Source organism: Protopterus annectens, chromosome 15.part0 (assembly GCF_019279795.1).
Source record: "Protopterus annectens isolate FY-2018-M chromosome 15.part0, PAN1.0, whole genome shotgun sequence".
NCBI classification, from domain to species: domain Eukaryota; kingdom Metazoa; phylum Chordata; order Ceratodontiformes; family Protopteridae; genus Protopterus; species Protopterus annectens.
In genome coordinates, this window is record NC_056749.1 from 824,451,803 (window position 1) to 824,470,790 (window position 18,988).

The window sequence follows — 18,988 nt, forward strand, 5'->3', positions numbered from 1 at the left end:
GGAAGAGATATGGGCCACAATTGACAGTCTCCCAAGGGAGAAAAACAGGGACAGATGGCTTGAGTGTGGAATTCTATCAAATGTTCAGACAAGAGCTAGAGCCACCTATGTTAGAGATGTTTAAACAGGCCTATAGAGATGGCAAACTTCTTGCGGATCTGCTAAAGTGATTAGATTACCTAAACCAAATAAGGATCATTTACATGCAGTTATCTACTGGCCATTTCTCTGCTGCAAACACATTTGAAGATATTACGAACGTACTGGTAAGAGAGTTTGAGAACTTGTTGCCCACCATAATTGGAAGAATCATTTGGGATTTATTAAAGGCAGATAGGGAAATATCTGCCAAGGGTTAAATGGCCCAAAGGGAAGAGTGCTACTGCACTTTTCTAAGGCCTTTGACTGAATTGCCTAGCCTTTCTTGTGGCATGTAATGGAAATCAATGGTTTTCGACACACCTTCATATCACTCTGTCAGACATGCTACAAGGAGCCCTCTTCTTAGGTGTGATTGCATCAGAGGTGATATTCCTTATGTGTGATAGCAGACAGGGATGCCCACTATCTCTGCTGCTGTTTGTTCTGGAAATATTCCTTTTTTTGCATACACAGCTGCATTCATGTTGGACCCAGTACAGTTCTCATAATCTGGAGCTTTCTACCTGTTTTTCAGATGAATGCATGCTGTAGTCAAGAAATCCTATTGGCTAGATAGATCTGTTTATTTTTGCCTTTAATGGTGCTAAGGGCTTAAGCTGAACAAAGACAAAACTACAATTTTCACACTTAATCAGATGACTGTTGCCTTGTGTGATGCTAACTTCTCTCGACATGGTAGAATATTCCATAAATGTTTCTATCTTGGGGTCTGCATGCCAACTGACCCCTTGGCTCTTGTGGCAGAAAATATGGGGCCTGCCATACAGTTTTTAAGAAAACAGACTTTACAATGGAGGTCGGTGTTTGTTAAAGAAAACAGACTTTACAATGGAGATTGGTGTTTTTAAAGAAAACAGACTTAACAATGGAGATTGATGTTTTACTTCTCCTCAGCATGTGCAGATGGTTATATAGTGGGAGTGGCCAAATTTTTTTTGTACTGTGGCACCACCACCAAGCTGTTCTAGCCCCAACTTGAAACACCTCTAAAAGAACATGCTTGGTATCATGTGGGCTAGATGCCCACTTCATATAAGCATAAGGAAATTGTATACCCCAAAAGGTTTGGGGTGGTGTTGCAGTACCATGCCTTTACAGTTATGCAAAGGCTACTGTTGGAGTAAACCTTTTAAGAACTAGAATAGCCCATTCTCTCTATGGCTGAAAATGGAGATCAAGCTGGGTGTAGACAATAGGATATCTTCCACAACTACTCCATCCTACAAGGACTGGGATACAGGGGGTCTGTACAGCTGGTTAGAGGTCTTTAGCTAGTCAGATCAAAAGCACACCAAGTAATATGTTATAGGAATTAGAACAACCTCCTATTCCAGACAGAGATATCTCCTCTAGTGTGAAAGGACTGGCTTCAGGCAGGAATCCTTTTTGTTATGGATATTTGGAATTCAACTAATCATCAGGTGTTCTCCCTCAATGAGATACAGGCTTAATCCTGTACTTTGCAGATAGCTTGGTGGCATTACCTACAGAGGGTAAAAAATATGAAGTGTTCCACATCCAGGCATAAACAGGCCTATTCAGTATTAGCAGAAGAACCAAGAACACAGGTTGAGGGGATGTGGGAGAAGAGTAAGAGGCTGTTACATTATCCAATTTCCCCCGAGGAATGGGTGACATGTCATCTCAGGTTGGGCAAACCAACTTTGCCAGCTTTTTTTTTTAGAAACCTACTTTATTTGTCTACACATGAACAAATTTCTATTCAACAGTGGAAAGATAATTTGATATATCCTTACAATATACTTCCAATGCTACTTAAATTGCAAAGCTTTACTGAACAAGTTAAACACTGTTTGCAATCACCCTTATAAAGAGAACAACTTTTATCAATCACTGAATTCCATACTGGCTGAATGATTAGGCAATGCCAAATCATATGAAGGTTGTCTACATATTCAAGCATGCATCTCAAACATTTAGCCAAGTATCCTTCCTTTAATCTGTTAACAAAAATCAGAGTCATATGTCAAAAGTGAGTTAATTTAACAAAAGCTATCTGTGCTAAATATGGGAAATATTATTGAAATATAACCTTAACACAAAGTCCCATTCTTTTCCCACCAGCTAAAACTAATACCATCCACCAATATCCTAAATCACACCGTTTCTTTTTTAATTTTCTCTCTAAAAATGGATTGTATCTGGAGATACAAGCACCAGGGAATAACTGAACATTTTGTGTCCTTTATTTGTAAATCTTGTAGTGGTAATGTAGTTGAAGAAGATCTGTCCCACGTATCAAACTATATATATATATATATATATGTATATACACACACACATACAAATATATATATATATATATATATATATATATATATATATATATAGATAGATACATACATACATACATAATATATATATATATATATATATATATATATATATATATATATATATATATATATATATATATATATATATATATGGTTTACCATCGAAATGTCGCAGTGCAATTGCACGGCTATGAAGTATTCAAACAACAGATATTTGAATAGTTCATATGTGTGCAGGTTGATATATATATATATATATATATATATATATATATATATATATATATATATATATATAATCTATCCAGTTTGACCAGACAATATCCTGCTTACCTATTTTATTATTTGTATTGGCCCATAACCTCAAAGTCAATGAGGCTAGGAGTGTCAAATTTTGGAAATTTTTTAAATATTATGGATTTTTCGAACCATTCTTCCACCCCCAGGATCACATAGCTTGTTTGACATGTTGGGAATATTAAGTAAAGTCAAAATATGATGACATCTAATTCTGCATTAAAACCATCGTGACTTATCTTGGATTCTATTCCTAATATATACATTGCCCAAAGATGTCATCACATATGCCTAAAGGTTAGGGGAACATAGGCCACCTTCCCTAAGCAATTGATACATTTTTCTTCTGGAGATTCTTTTTTTAACACCTGTATTGAATTATCACTTGTGACATAGGCACATTTACTTTTATACAAAAGTAATCATACTGTATTAACAAGTTAAAATTAACAAACCTTATGCTTCATATATATTGCTCTATATCATATAACCTAAGCAACATTACATAAATTAATTCCTGCCCCTTTCTTAAACAAAAAAACATCTTTATTAAACCATCACTCATGACATAAGCAATCATACATTTATATAAATGAAAACAAACCACACCAACACAATTCTAGTTGCAAGCATTTTAGATCACAAATCATACTGATGCACTCCCAGTTGCAAGCATTATACATCACTTATAATCTACCCAGTTGTGAAGATTCTTGATGTATTTCCTTGCCAGAGGTAATTAAAAACTATTTCGAATTGAGGAAACAGTAATAGTTCCAACTAGATATTTATTTATTTTATTTGTTTTACATTTCTTTACCTAGAGTATCCAACTGGGCCAGATGACTCTTTTCAGAGGAGGTCCAGGATGAGAAGCTCCTTTACAAAAAAAAAAAAAAAGAAAGAAAGAAAAATAAAATAAATTGAGGCAATTATTACATACCACAGAATAAAAAAAATTACAGCATAGATGCAAATATGAAATATAACATACAATAGTTCAAAATCTAAATGCTTCATTACAGAGACAGAAAGAGAAACACCTTTACTAATTCACAGTCGTGTATGTTAAGACAATCTTGAGGTGGAGTGCATGAAGGAAAGAATAAGTGGAAGTGTAGGAAGGATGAGATAGTGATAGAGAAGTCTGAGCTGTAGAAAGCATGTGTTAGGCATAGACGGATTGTTTATTTAATGCATCAGAATTTCTGTAGGAAGAGAGGAGTAGAAGAATTTAAGACTTGGATATTTGATGTTGATACAAAAGTTGAGTGGATGACTGGAGAGGGCTGAGGTGAGTGGTCATCCTGGGGAAGAGCAGGAGCATAGCCAGTTGTGGTTTAGGTATTTTTTGTTTTTGAGGAGTGATCTGAAATTTTTATGTATTAGTACTGTTTATAATTTGCTGTCGAATGGAGTTCCAGATCTTGGATATTTTATATGAGAAGAAGGATTCATCAAAGCTGTTATTGAATTTTGTGGTTTTTAGTAATAATTTTTCAGAGGATCTTAAAGTTCTCTTGTTGCCGTATTGTTGTTCTAGGTCTTTGAGAGATGGGCAGCAGTCTGGTTTGTAGATGACGTTGAGACAGGAAGAAGGGGAGAGAGTATGTTTTGCCACTTAACTGCTTGCTGGTGGTCAGTTAGGTAGCTATGGAACCATGCTAATGCTGTTTCATATGGATGATTACATAAGAGAAATATAAGCTTAGGGAAAATAAATGTTTTCACTACCTGGATTTTGACGAGAATTGCAATAGTTCATGCTTTCATCCTCTAATCTGTGATTCTATATGTAGTCAAAGGGGATTAATGTTAATATCTAGAGTCCTCTCTGGTATGATTAAAACTTGTACACTCATATATGTGCAGTTAGAGACTATCTATAATGGACTCTGATGCCAAATATCTAATATATTCTAGGCCTTTTCTGAAAGAGGGAATAAAACAGATTTTTCCTTGTTTATATACAGCTCAGATCAATAACAGAATTTTTGAATGCATGCTGTGTAATAAATATTCTTGTGAACATAAACTCAATAAAACAAGTCATCCATAAGCCAAGAAGCCAGCACATATTTATGTCTTGAAATTTCCATTCCACGTTTAAGGAATTGCCTTTGCAAAATAGAATCCAGTACACTCATAAGCAATGCAATTGATGTGATGATATTGAGCATCCCTGTTGTGCACCCCTTACAATTTGAACTGGGGAGACAATACACTATTCATTTTAATCCTAGCCATGGCACTTGTATGTCATTTTTTATCATTTTTGATGGCCACCTTAGGGAACTCATATACTGCTAAAATGTCCCACATAAAGCACCAATCCATAGAGGTGAAGGCTTTATGAAAGTCTAGTAAAATCACAGAGGTTACTGAATTGGTATGGTACTCCTCAATATGCAAATTCAACCATAGCTATACTAAGTCCAGCCACCCATTTCTAACCCTGATAAATTCTTGGTGAGTCAGTGGTGTCAAATCCATCATAACAGTTTCCGTTTTCTTAGCTAAAATCCTTGCACATAATCTAACTTCTAAATTTAATGGAGATATGGGCCTATAGTTGGTTGAATTTGTCCATCCCTTTACCGGCTTAGGGAATAATAAAACTCTAGCATCTAAGCCATGATCATAGAACATGCCTTGTGTCTTCACTTCTGAAATCAAGTTGTAGAGAGACGTGATCAAGCCATTTTCATATGACTTGTAGAAATCTGGTGTAAGACTGTTCAAACCTTTGGCTTTATCTAATACTAACTGCTTAATGACTTGTCTCAATTCATCCTTACTAGTGGTTGCTGCTAATCTAGGTTTTATATCCAGTGGGATATGTTTCAAATTAAGCTTGTTAATACATGTATCCCATTGGATCCCACCCTTTTTTAAGCAATTCTCTACCAAAGGGAAGATATTTTCAGCAAACATCTTATTGCTAATACTAATCTGTGATATAAACAAGTCTTTCACCATCTCCTGATAGATTTTAACTAATAGTCACTGATATGTAATTTTCTTTGCCCAGTAAGATAATTTCATTTTTCTCCCTTTGCTATGAATTTGATTAAATTGCATCACTTTACTCTGCTTATAAAAATTATTAATATTCTCAAGTAGAGCTTTGTCTTGACAACAACCCTTTTTATACTTGACTTCCAAATATTTAATATTATTATCCAGCTATTCAGGTTTTAAATGTGTGCTCAGTGTATGGGCTTTTGCTAACTGTCTACAACAGACTTTAAAATCCTTTTTAAATAAAACTCACCCATGGATTGGATTGAGCCTCTTTATCCAGGAATGATTCCAATAATCACAAATCCAGTCAGGAATAATCTCTGTTTTTTGTTGGTCATTTAACCACAGAGAATCAAATCTCCTTAAAGTATTTTGCAAAAGTACTGGGTAAAGCTTAAATCCCAAAACAATCGGTTTATAATCTGATAATTTTGCCTCAATAATATGTATTTGCTTTAATTTTGCAATTAGACGGCACAAGATCCAAAATGAGTTGAATCTGCTATTCCTGGCTAATAGATAAAATTCATTTAATCATTACTTCTGGGTGCAGAATCCTCCAATAGTCCAGTAACCCCAATTCTTCACTAATATTTTTTAACATAGCAGCAATATTAGGATTCCTGTCCATGAGGGATGAGGTGCAATCATGGATCCACCAATGTATTAAAATCCACTCCTACATAAAACACACAGACGACCCCCCACACACACACACACTTACACACGATATAATATTTACCCCCCCCCCCCACACACACACACACACACAATAATGGAATCTTTAATGAAATGTACTTCCGCATAGAAGAAATTTAAACTTTCCAGGGTGTTACATCATTATTATTGGGACCATATAAATTCAGTAATTAAAACAGTAATGCCAATGGATTCTGTACTTGGGTCAATCCTTTTCTCTCTTTGTATTAATAACCTCCTATGAGAGCTCTCACAGATTCATTTTTTATTTATGCAAGCAGCATAGTTTTTACTAAGGTAGGTTCTAACAGTCATAATATTAATAAATCCTTCTTGGAGCACTTCAAACAAATATGGAAATAGCTGACCACTAACATTCTTATCATTAACAGTTTATCATTTGGGTTCTACAGAATCTAAAAATATTTAGCATTCCCATTTTTGACCCATATGATGCTCCTCATCTGGTTACTTCCTGCCAAAAAGTATCTTGGTTTAATTGTAAACCCATATGTTTCCTATACTCTGCATACAGAGATAATTGTGAATAATGATCTCACATAGCTAAAGGTTTCAAAAAATATCTAATTTGCTAATCATGGAAGGCAGACGTACCTCGGCTTTTGATGTACTGATGCCTAGGCCTGACTTCCAGTCATTTTATTTATTTACATATTTGCTTTTGTTTACTGAGAAAGTCCAATTGGGCAAGAAACCCTTTTTCAGCATATGTCAGAGGAGAAAAAGTCCAGAGTTACAATAATACATGACACACAGTAATAAAAACAAAATCATAAAATAATACATGAAACAGAATCATGACAGAAGCACACAAATCTATGGCACTTATTCGTCATAGCTTGTGCACTATTTGTGTATTTGCCTGTTCAGCAAAACAGAAGAATATAGAACGGTAACACAGAATATAAAAGTTTCTAATAAATCCTAGTTATGCTCTAAGAATGAGTGTTAGAAGGAGTATTCAAAGTGAGTCTAGGAGTAATTAACAATGGATAGAATTATTTACAAAATATTTTAATTTTTATAATTTATTTAAACAGAAAACTCACTGGATTATTCCATGTCATTTTTAAACAGTTTATAAACAGTGTTATTGCAACCAGTAATAATTCAACATATTATATAGCCTGATTTTTTTCATCTTTTCCCAGTTAGGGGTCGCCACAGTGGAACTCCAGTCCGCTAATGATTGGCAGTGGATTTTTCTGGTGCAGAGTTGCCAGCCCAATGCCCAACCTTCAAAGAAGCTACACCTATTCACACATGCACCTACCTGCATGCCTTTAATGTCACTCAACCATGGGGAGGACATGCAGACTCCATACAGAAGGCGCTCCAGCCAGGAATCAAACGGGAGAACCACTGGCTGTGAGGCGACAATGCTAACTGCTGCACCACAGCGGCATTATATAGCCTGACAATGTTTCATTATATTAAATACAAGTATAAAGTGCTGTCAGCAGCCTTTTTTCACTCCAAACAAAACAGAAATATACCTGAAATAAAAACACAATCCCTAGGATTCATTAACTATTGTGCAAGTGCCATACTAAGCCTACACAACGTAAGCATGTTACTCAATGAGCAGCAGCGCTAATCGAATATACACAAATAATAAGTGTTTTATTCTACATAGTTAATTAACATGCAAGGGGAAATGGGTAAAGTGTACTCACATACCAGAGGCAGTAAATGTGCTAAAGTGTCAGAGAAACATTTCTGACATAAATCCTGTAATACTGGTGTAATAATAATTAATATTAATGAAAATACTGGAGTTATGCAGAGAAATAAAAATGGACATGTTAACAAAGGATGTAACAGAGATATACAGCCACAGTGTAATAAAAATGAGTGAAAAATTATATACATGTAAATAAAATGCTGAGTCAAGGTAACAGTTATCAAGAACTGAAGATACTTTATTGGATGAAGGCACAGACTGCAGTTATTGCATATGAGATGTATTTACAGGGAATTTATGTATGCAAGCTGACACCACTGTTGTATTCTCCACCTCAGCATGTATACACAAGAACAAATGGACCTTACAGCTGTAATGTCAAGTACATCAGAAATGGACATGTTTTGCAAAGAAATATCAGTGGCACCCACAAGAAAGAGGTTTATCTCTTATGAGCATGTCATAGATAAGCAAGTGTTATGCAGTCATATAAATACTAAATGGTAACCTAATAGTACACAATATAAATAAGTGACAAATGACAACACAGATCGGATGACATTTCATGATTTCAAGTTTTCTACTGCTGATTTGTAAACATCTCAGACACTGTTATACTGGGCATGCTCATGGAATTTCATGGAACATTAATATAACAGCTGCTCAACACAGAAACACACAAGAAAATGTTTTAACAGAGGATCAAGCACATTTTCTGATGGTCTGGCAATATGCCATAAAGTAAGAAATGTTTATGGAATCCCTCATCTGCCTTTAAACTGTGTAGTGTAAAGAAGACAATTGCATTAAAACAGAAATATCCAGATAAAGACATGCAATACAGAGCATAATTATCTTGGGAACAGGTAATCACTGTGAGGAATGAATGACATATCAAACATCTACATCATGTAATTTTCAAACACATGTAGGAGAGATACCAGACAGATGCATAACAATCATGCATCACAGAAATACGCGTATTGGTCATGTCATGAAGAACACCTTTGAAGGTCTTACAGCACTCTTCTATCATAAGGAGCATGATTGCCATATCTTGTAAAACGAGGCAAGAAAAAGTAAGCCCTATGACTGCACCACAAATATTGTCTCTGTGTAAGCCACTTCTGTCTGACATATTTGTCGACAGATAGATGTTACCAGAGTCAAACCTCTGAATATTATACTAGGCTCTCTCCAGAACTCTGTATTGACTGCATGTCCCACATTAGATGTCAGTGGGGGTTGTGACAAATAACTGAACTGAATGTTTGCATTAACAAAAGAGTTATGAATATAATATGAACAATCAGATTTAGTCAAAATTCTGAAAAGCAGCTACACATTTTACTGTCCACAAAACAGTGAGCAGTACAATAAAAAACATGGACACTGTTTCTAGCATGTATTACACACACTGTTCCAGAATTGAACCACATTCTCTCTGTGTAAGTAGGCTATACAAGCCATTACGTAATGCATGTGCCACAGGAGCACTCACAGTACAAATTCCCCCGAATAACCATTTCACTGTCATGCACTCACAATCTGTGATAATATATCACTGTCCAACATAACAATGGATAAGAATAATTAGCTACAATGGTGTTTATGTAGCATTAGTGCATTCATATAATGCTGCCATTTCAGGCACAGAATAGCAAGCTATGTGACAGTATGATTAATGACATGTGGGTGAACCACAAACACCACAGTGGAAGTTTTAACACAAATGTGATACTCCAGCTACGCTAACTTATTACTTCAGATGTATGTGTGGCAAACAATCTCTTAAAAGGGATGGTGGAGGCCTTGCCCACTGTAAATCGACATTATACCTGCGGTGGATGCCATTCATGCATTACAGTATAAGGCCCAACAATGCTAGCAGTCACTGAATGTGGACATTGAGCACCTGAACATTGGGCAACAGAAAATACATGATATTGCATAGGATGAATGCACCATGGTAGAACCATCACTACAACTGTGAGATATGTAGGTATGTGAAGGCATTACATCTTGTTACTGTTGTGAGGAATTTGTGTATCAGTAATTGCTAAGTCAACAACATACAGCATGTCATCTCATTCCCTCATGCCAGAGGATAATACTTTCTACATATGTTATGTAAGGAAATGTATTTGCATTATTACTCCGAATTAAAGCATTGTTATTTAAGAAATTATCATAGATTTTTGGAAGAGAAATCAACATCTATATATTTGTACATAGTAGATCTGTTTGACAACTCTGTTAACAATATGTACAGTCACAATAAAACTGACACAATGCAGTCTGAGCAGTAATGGCTGAATTTGAAATAACTACCAAAGATCGCAAGTTAAACATTAGTGCCTTAATCACAAGATTCATGTAACCATGTTGAGGTACAACTGGGGCACGGCGCATTTCAATGAATGACATCACCACTATTTGTTACCTGGATGTTTATGCTAAAAGGTGATCAAAGTGCATAATAACACTGTATAGCTATATATCATGTATGTACTTGTAGAATAGTATACACAGTATGAGGGTGAAAGATGCACTCATGGCTGGACTCCAATATCTGACATATGTAGTTACCCAATGTGCAAAGCACAGTATCAAAGTCACACAGAAAAGGAGGATGTGCAAGCCAAGGGTGAGATACTGCAGTTATGGTAGCATTATGCAATCATTGTGTGACCAAAAACTGATTTTCCTTGGGGATGCTAGGATTTGATACTGTAACAATGTGCTACTGTAAATCCACCTCATAGGTAGAAGTATATATAATGGGGTTGTAAGGTGGCCGACAGTGTATGACAGTAATCACAGTCACACGATTTAAGCAATGATGGACTCAAACCACTTACCTTTCCACTTGCACCATCTATACAGCACATTATCAATAGCCAGGGCCACAAGAGAATAATGGCTATGACTGAGACATTTAGTATACATGAAAAGATGACATCAGCAGTGTATTGGCAAGAAAATGTGTGTGGTAAAATGAGTTTTACAGCCATCTAGGGTTGCAAATCTTGCCACAACCAATCCAGAATTCATTTGCAGTCATACAGACACTTAAAGCAGTTAAGTACTGCTGTATTTGAACCTCCTACACATTTATTTACACATTCTAGAAAATAGTGTAAGAAGTGCAAGCACCACATGAGAGGCCTGACATTTAAAGTGTGACAGTTCACTCAGGAGAAGTCTGACAACCAAAGTGAAACTTGGATCAAAAAAGAAATCCAATAAAAAACAAAAAATCACCAGTTAGACAGCCAGAACCAAAGTTCTCTTTAATGTAAACATCATTAACTCCACAGTTAAGCACTTTTGGAGAGGAGAGGCCTGACATTTAAAGTGTGACAATTCACTTTAGAAAGAATGACCTCATTAGTGTGTTGCATCAGGGGTTTAGGCAGAGAATATAATTTTGTAATAGTGTTCTCTAATTGCTGCCTCACAAACCATCTGTCATTTGAATAATGGAAATGTACCTCCTCTCCTACTTAACACATTTTTGCATCACATTCTCCTCTAAAACATGAACTAGATGTTTTTTTTATTTATGTAAAACATCCTAAAATAAAATTCTAACTTTTTTCTTTAGCCAGTGAACTGTTTTTGTATGCTGCTGAGCAGAGAGCAAATGGAAAAGGCATTACAAAAAATATATGATACAGAAAACAGGTGTCAGTAAATTAAATGTAATCAATGGGTGCATGTAGCAATGACCAGAACAAGAAGTGCGTTTAAGTGAATCATTCATCCTTCTCACATCTCATTGTGACATCAGAAATGTACTTTGTGGAACACATTATCAGACTTGTAGTAATGACAAATAATGTTTAAGTGGACTGTCAAAAGGTTATGTGTTGTTAGTAATACTGTCAAGAGTTGCTTTTTAAACAACAGCACAATAGTATCACAACATGTGATTAAATATTCAGAACACCCTCTGTAAAATTGCCAGTTAAGTGGATTCAAACCAGGCATCAGCTATCATTTTTCTCTTAGCTCACTTCACTTACACCTTGTTCTGTAGAGAAAGTTACTTAACAGGTCTATTTTCCTTACTGAGAACTATATAAAGTGATGATGTCCACACAATGCTGCTGGACTGGTTTATGCTACTTAAAATAGCCTAAACAATTTTTTTTACTTTAATCCTTAAGCCATGAAAATTAATTTCACACTGCCAGTAGTGCACAAATACAGACGGCAATATTTTTCAGAAGAATTCAAACAACTTTTTGGGAATAATAACTTGAAGACACATGAAATGAATCACATTGTACATCTAGCAATGAGCATAGCTAGTACTGCATTACAATATTCTTACAGCTACTTGCCACATCAGTACTATCATGCAAGTCTCACAATATCAGGACTTTAGGTAATGCCATGGGAAGGGTACAGGGAACAGTAGAATTTTTTTCATTGTACACACAGCATACGCAATTGATAGTGAAATAATTTTAAATTGCTTGTCTGTTACATTTAGTCAATACTGACCTTTCTTGAGCTTCCCACATAATTACATTCATACACCAAAATGAGTGACGATTTTCTATGACTTCCCACAGCAAAAATAGTCTGTGAACAGGTTTTGAACCCTTGCATCACCTGTAATATTCCCTCTAAGCTGAATACAGTTATACATTATGCCACAGAGATAGGAGTGTGACAACTTGAATTTCTTCAATCAGTACTGTTCAGACTGCTGAGAAAGGTACAACCATGCCAGTCTTCATTTTTGTATCAATGGCAGTCCAGATAACATTTGTCAGTTTTGCCTTGGGAAGGAAAATGTCATTCACTGGTAATGACTGCTGCTAATCAATGGGATGAAATGTTAAATGGGATGAAATGTTAAATGGTGTGCAAACAATAAAATAAAAAACATAAATAATTGAACAAACACTTTAGATGTACATTTTAGATGTTTAAGCAACTTTGTTATCTTGCAACAGGCACCTGTAAATATTTGAACACTCAAATAAGGATTGTACGAACGACAATTTAAAAGTATTTCCCATAAGTGCCACAGACAAGGACATATATTAGCAATGAGAAAAAGTGTTTAGACATACTGGTAATGTGACATTGTATCAAATCACAATGAAAGTGCAACAGAAACAAGTTATGAAAGTTGTTCTTTCTTATTTGCCAGGCAATGTCTGGATGATTGTGATATTGCTAATAGTTATGATACAAATGTACTCACACAATATTAAAAAAAACTGCAAATACTGCATGTATAGTCCTCTTTCTTCCTGATGCCTCATTCCTATATCTCTGCTTTCTTAAGACTAATTCTGTCTCTGTTTTATTGCATATGTTATCTGTATCAGTGCTTAAAGTACTCCTTTAAATATGAACAACATTTTTATTAAGGGTAGTAAATGTGGTTATTAAAGCCATCATTTGAATATCAGGAATGTAGCCGTCCTAAATCGGCTAAAGTACTTTCAGAATTTTTAAGACTATCCTCCCTGACACACACTCAGTAGATGAACATCACAAAAGGGAAGCTGTGAAACCCTGATGGTTCCTGCAGTCATGGTAATCATAAACACATGCAAACCATTAGCAGTGAACATTTCTCAGTGCTCATCCTTGCATCGTAGGGCATGTACATGTAATCATGTAGATCCTTACACCATGTTTATATTCCCTATACTTAGTGCAGGTTGTGGTATTTGAGGATGATAATTATGTATTGCCTCATTTTCATACTCACATTGCTCACAGGGCTGACTCTGCACTATATAAAGGTAATCATGTAGCTAATGGCCTTGTATCATACCGGGGAGACTGTTTTGATCCAGAAAACTCAATACTAAATAAACACAACTTTTGGAGAATTATTTATATTTCATGTTGCTGTATTGTCAAGGTATGTTGCCTCTTCTTAAATTAATGCTTTTATTTTAGTATTAAAAGGTAAATTGCACTGATCACTGAAAACATTTTTTTCTGAATTGTTTTTATCACTTTCCTTTTCCAGAATCAAGTTTGTTTTAAAATGTATTATATAGAATACTACGCAACCTATATGTTTAGCTTGTATTTAACTGATGTTTGCACAGGCATTGCACATGAGGGTATTATAACTTTGTAGGACATTCTGGTATTACCTGTGTTAGCAGAAAGAAAAATGTGTTAATGTTTGTGGATTTCTACTTTACTAACCTTCACAGTAGTGGAGATGGCAATTATAATAGTTTTGTTCTACATTTTTAATGCTACATTTTGAATTGTTATTGTTAATGCTGCAGTGGATTATACAGTTACACCTGTGTTACTTGCATTACAGAAACATTTTAAGTTGCTATTGATATTTGATTTAGAAATACTTTTGTGGGGAGATGTCCTAAATTGTGTGTTTTCATTGGGGCACTAAGTCTTAAACTATTTAGTGTATGATGGATGTATGCATTCACAAATAATTGAGTTCCCAGCCATCCTGTCTGTGTGCAACATATGCAATTCTGTGTCTGTTTTCTGTTTAATCTTATATAAGAATATGACACCTAAGAAGAAATCTATACCCAGTAAGCCACCATACACTAATGCTGAAAATGAGGTCATTATCCAGGTCTTATTTCACCATGGAAGTTTTCTGTTAGGTAGAGGTAGAGGTGACCAATCTGCCTGAGACAGGGTATGGCACCAGGTAGTTGATGACATTAATGCTGTTGGAGGGCATGAGAGAACTTACTCGCTGATATGACATAGAGCAAGTGATATGATAATGTCTGCCCACAGTAGGGCAGCTGCAGTTGCTTGGGAACAGGTGCCTTCAGGGAGTGGTCCTGCTACAAAACTATGGCTAACTGAAACAGATGAGTACCTGTCCACTGTCAGAAATCTAGATAACTTAGTAGAGGGTTCCCACAGGATCCTTGATGTTGGTGCAGATGTGGACAACAGACCCAGAGTGTTACAAGCAGGCCTTTCAGGTGTACAAAATGCAAGTTCCATTGTTATATCTTTATATGCATATGTCTTAGATGTTTCATATCTACAGAGCCAGCAATAACAGTGATTCCTTTCTTTGTACCCAATAAAGAAGATTTTTGCTGCATAATCGTGGTGGTCCTCATACTGGTGTTTTTCTAGTGATTCAGATGGTGTTAGGGGGGTGACACAACTGTTCACTACATTTTTGTATGAGAACATTTTAATCTGCACTTGTGAAGGGGTTTGTTCTCTTTTTCTTATTTCATTTGCATTGTGATACTTATCAGCCTTCTTTCCTCTTCCTTCTTCATGTGCAGGATTGCAGACTGCCATCTCACCTGCACATGATCAACACTCATTTGGTTATTGTCATTGCTGGCTATATGGTAGATTCGGGTATATATGAGATTAAAATTTGTGTTGCTTTAGCATCTGCTAGATTTTAACATGCCTTTCATATAAGGAACATATACGATCAATGTTATTCTATATTTTTCTGTTTATTATGTTTATTGAATGTTATCATATGTGGTCATGAAAGTGGTACTCTCCCTGACATCAGAGTATTGGTAACCTCTATGACGATGGTGGTGGTGACAAAAAGGCATACTCTGGGGGGTTCAGAGGGTCAGTCTGACACTGATGTTGTGACTCCCACATTCCCTGCCCATACGTTGGACACAGTGAGACTGCCTGCACATACTCATGACATGCAGACCACTGATACAGGACAGGTTGAGAGTGACACCATTTCTCAGGATAGGTAGAGCTGGTTGCTTCTTCCTGTAGCCATTGTGAGGGTGTGGTGCAACACAGGAGAGTTATTATGGGTACTCAGAGGAAGCCTGCTGTTCACCATCCTGCTGAAGATGGTGTGGCATTAGATGCCACCAGACATATGTGTAAGGCTATAAAGAACAGTTCCACAGTGTTGGTTACAATAAAGATTGTCCCTCCTGTAAATCCCTCTCCAGAGGATGATTAGCTTCAATTACCTTTGCAAAGAAAACATGTTTGAACTGATGTGAAACTATTTATTCAATTTTCAACATAAAACAAAAAAACGTGAACAATAAAAAGTCTGGATTAAGTGCTTTCATCTTCCCTCAGGAGACTTCAAGTTCGAACGTGTATTATTTGCAAAGGTGACTGAAGCTAATGGTCCTCTGAACAGGGGATTTACAGGAGGGACAGCCTTTATTGGAACCAACACTGTGGAACTGTTCTTTTTATGCTTGTGTGTGAGGTTCTTGGTTATGTGTAAGGCTGTCCACCAGCCTAGGATGAGATAGTGTGACTCATGCATTCTGATGTGAGTGACTCCCTGAACTCTGTGGGCAACTCCCTGGACAGGATGAACAACACACTGAATTAGACAGTGTCTGTAATACAACATATGTTAGGGGCGGGTGGGAATTCACATGAGTAGAGAGCATCAACATATTTTGATGCTAGCAGATGCGACTATGCAAGATTCATTCACGTAGTGATACTATATCCACTGTGTGATTATGGCAGCTACACCCAGATGTGGTAGGCTATGGAGTCATGGTCCCAGATGTAGTTGTGAGGGGAGCTCATCCAGCATACAGAGCTCACATTCTGAATATGTTTTAATTTTCTATATGTCCTGATGCAGAAGAAAATTATAATGAAAATGAAATTACTGTAATCACCAGTAACTACATTTAAAAATCATAGGTATATTTCACAAATTACATCTTATAAAAACTGAAAATTAGTGTCCCTACTTATAGGCTTGGTAGCTGAGGCTCTATTGGGTGTGGCCGTATGTGTTTATGTTGAGTGCTTTTGATTTTGCTGGGGAAAAGTTTTGCAGGTAGAATGTCTGTGAGGTTTTTGGGGTTTGGATGATTGCATTTAAGTGCCTCAGCATAAGTAGGTCTATGTGTGGGGTGGTACTATGTGTGGTTGATGTAGAGTGCATTTTTCTCACAGATTTTTATTCTATGTGTTTTTATGCAAGAGGATTGCCTCCCAACACATTGAGTATGTATATCTTTGGCATATTGTATTTGTTTCTTTGAGGATAAAATGGTTGTCACTGAACATTAGACAATTGTTCCATTGTCCCAGTATACCCATATCCACAAAAAAGGCTGTGGAGAAACTGCAAAATGCGTATCCATGATGTCGGATCCTTTATTCAGTGAGCTGCAAGGAAGCAGTGCACAAGGGCCTGGGTGGGCAGTCAGTATAGTGGCTCTGTGGAAAAGAATAGGTGAGAAAGGTACTTAACTAGCTTATCCAACATACACTGGCAATGAAAAATGGAAGGGGGCATTGGAAGTCAGATTAGTATAAGGGATAGATGACAGAGATACAGCCTTTTAAACCCACTACAGGAAAGGGGTGAGTGGGGTGGAAAAAATTCAAGCTGATAGAAGCAGGCTAGCTAGAGAGGGATCTAACCAGATAAATCCAATATCCTATGACTCTGAGCTACAGGTAAATGACGATAGCTTACCTCTCATCTGTCCAGATTTTCACAGAATGTACAAATATTTGTCTACTATTTTTGTTCTTTTCCTCGTAATTTTTTTTTGTTTTTCTGTCACATCATTAGGGATTTAAGTCAATAAATAATGACAGGCATATGAGTTTCAGACTTCATATCCTTCATAAAATCCATGCCAATGCAAAACCTGTTATTCAATTACCTTTCTGAGTTTTTACGAGCAACATTTAAAATCTGTCCATTTTTTTGGGTCTTGTCACCCCACTATTTTTTCTTTGTCCAGATTTCTTGTGCTAAAAGGTTCAGAGGATGGACCACAGGTAGGTTAGCATTTCAAAAATTTTAGTTGAAATTTCAGTGGGGGCAGACACAAAGGAAAAAGGACAGAAAGGCACTTTTATGCAACTTTAAGCAGGTAAATGATAAGCAGAATGTAAAACTCTAGCAACAAAGCTACAATAAAAGCTTTAAAAGTACTTGAGCATCAACCATGCAGCAGACTATGCAATACTCTCACTACTGAATTTCCATTGCAGTCTAAGGCAAAAGACTATGCAAAAATCTACTGGCAATAGTTTTTATGGAAAAAGTGCATTAATGAATGACTAAACAAGGCTCAGCTCTCATAATATTGCATAGTTCTACCACAGCTGCAAATGAAACTACAGAACTAAGGCCACAGACAGGGTTCAAAATATAAACAGCTAGCTTTTACAAGTAATTCTACTTTTGAAAAAAAATAATCAATCCAGGATGAGAGATTGTAAACCACAGAAGCCAGGTGGAGCTAATGCTGGGTATGTACATATAAATAGTAACACTTCAAAACTAAGGGTCAACTTTAAGAAATTGACAGGTAAGAAAATCAATGAAGTAAAATAAGTATAGAAATACAGAAATCAGTTGCCAAATTTCCACCCTGATTAAGGTGCATAATTCTAACAATAACAGCCAAAACAGGGAAAGGAAACCTACCAAGTAAGACAACTGTTATCCAGCATCTGTTACTTGAAGCACTTCCCTTGCAGTAATGGGTGATTGCATCAACAAAGACACCGCATGTAACCTTAACTTGAGCAATAAAAAGTGTAAGCTTTGATAGAGATTACAGTTATGAAAAAATCAACTAGCAATCAGCTGCAACACACTATGATTACTAGTGAAACACAACTAGTGCCTATAGAGTAATCAAGTAAATAATTACAAAATGCAAGATAGCAGACACATTAGAAACATGTTTACAGTCAAGTGCTGACATCATATACATTAGGGTAATAGAACATTACCAGACTACACTTCTAATACTGAATATTCTAATCAATAAATAATGAATTTCCCCATGCTATTGGGAAAGATCAAATG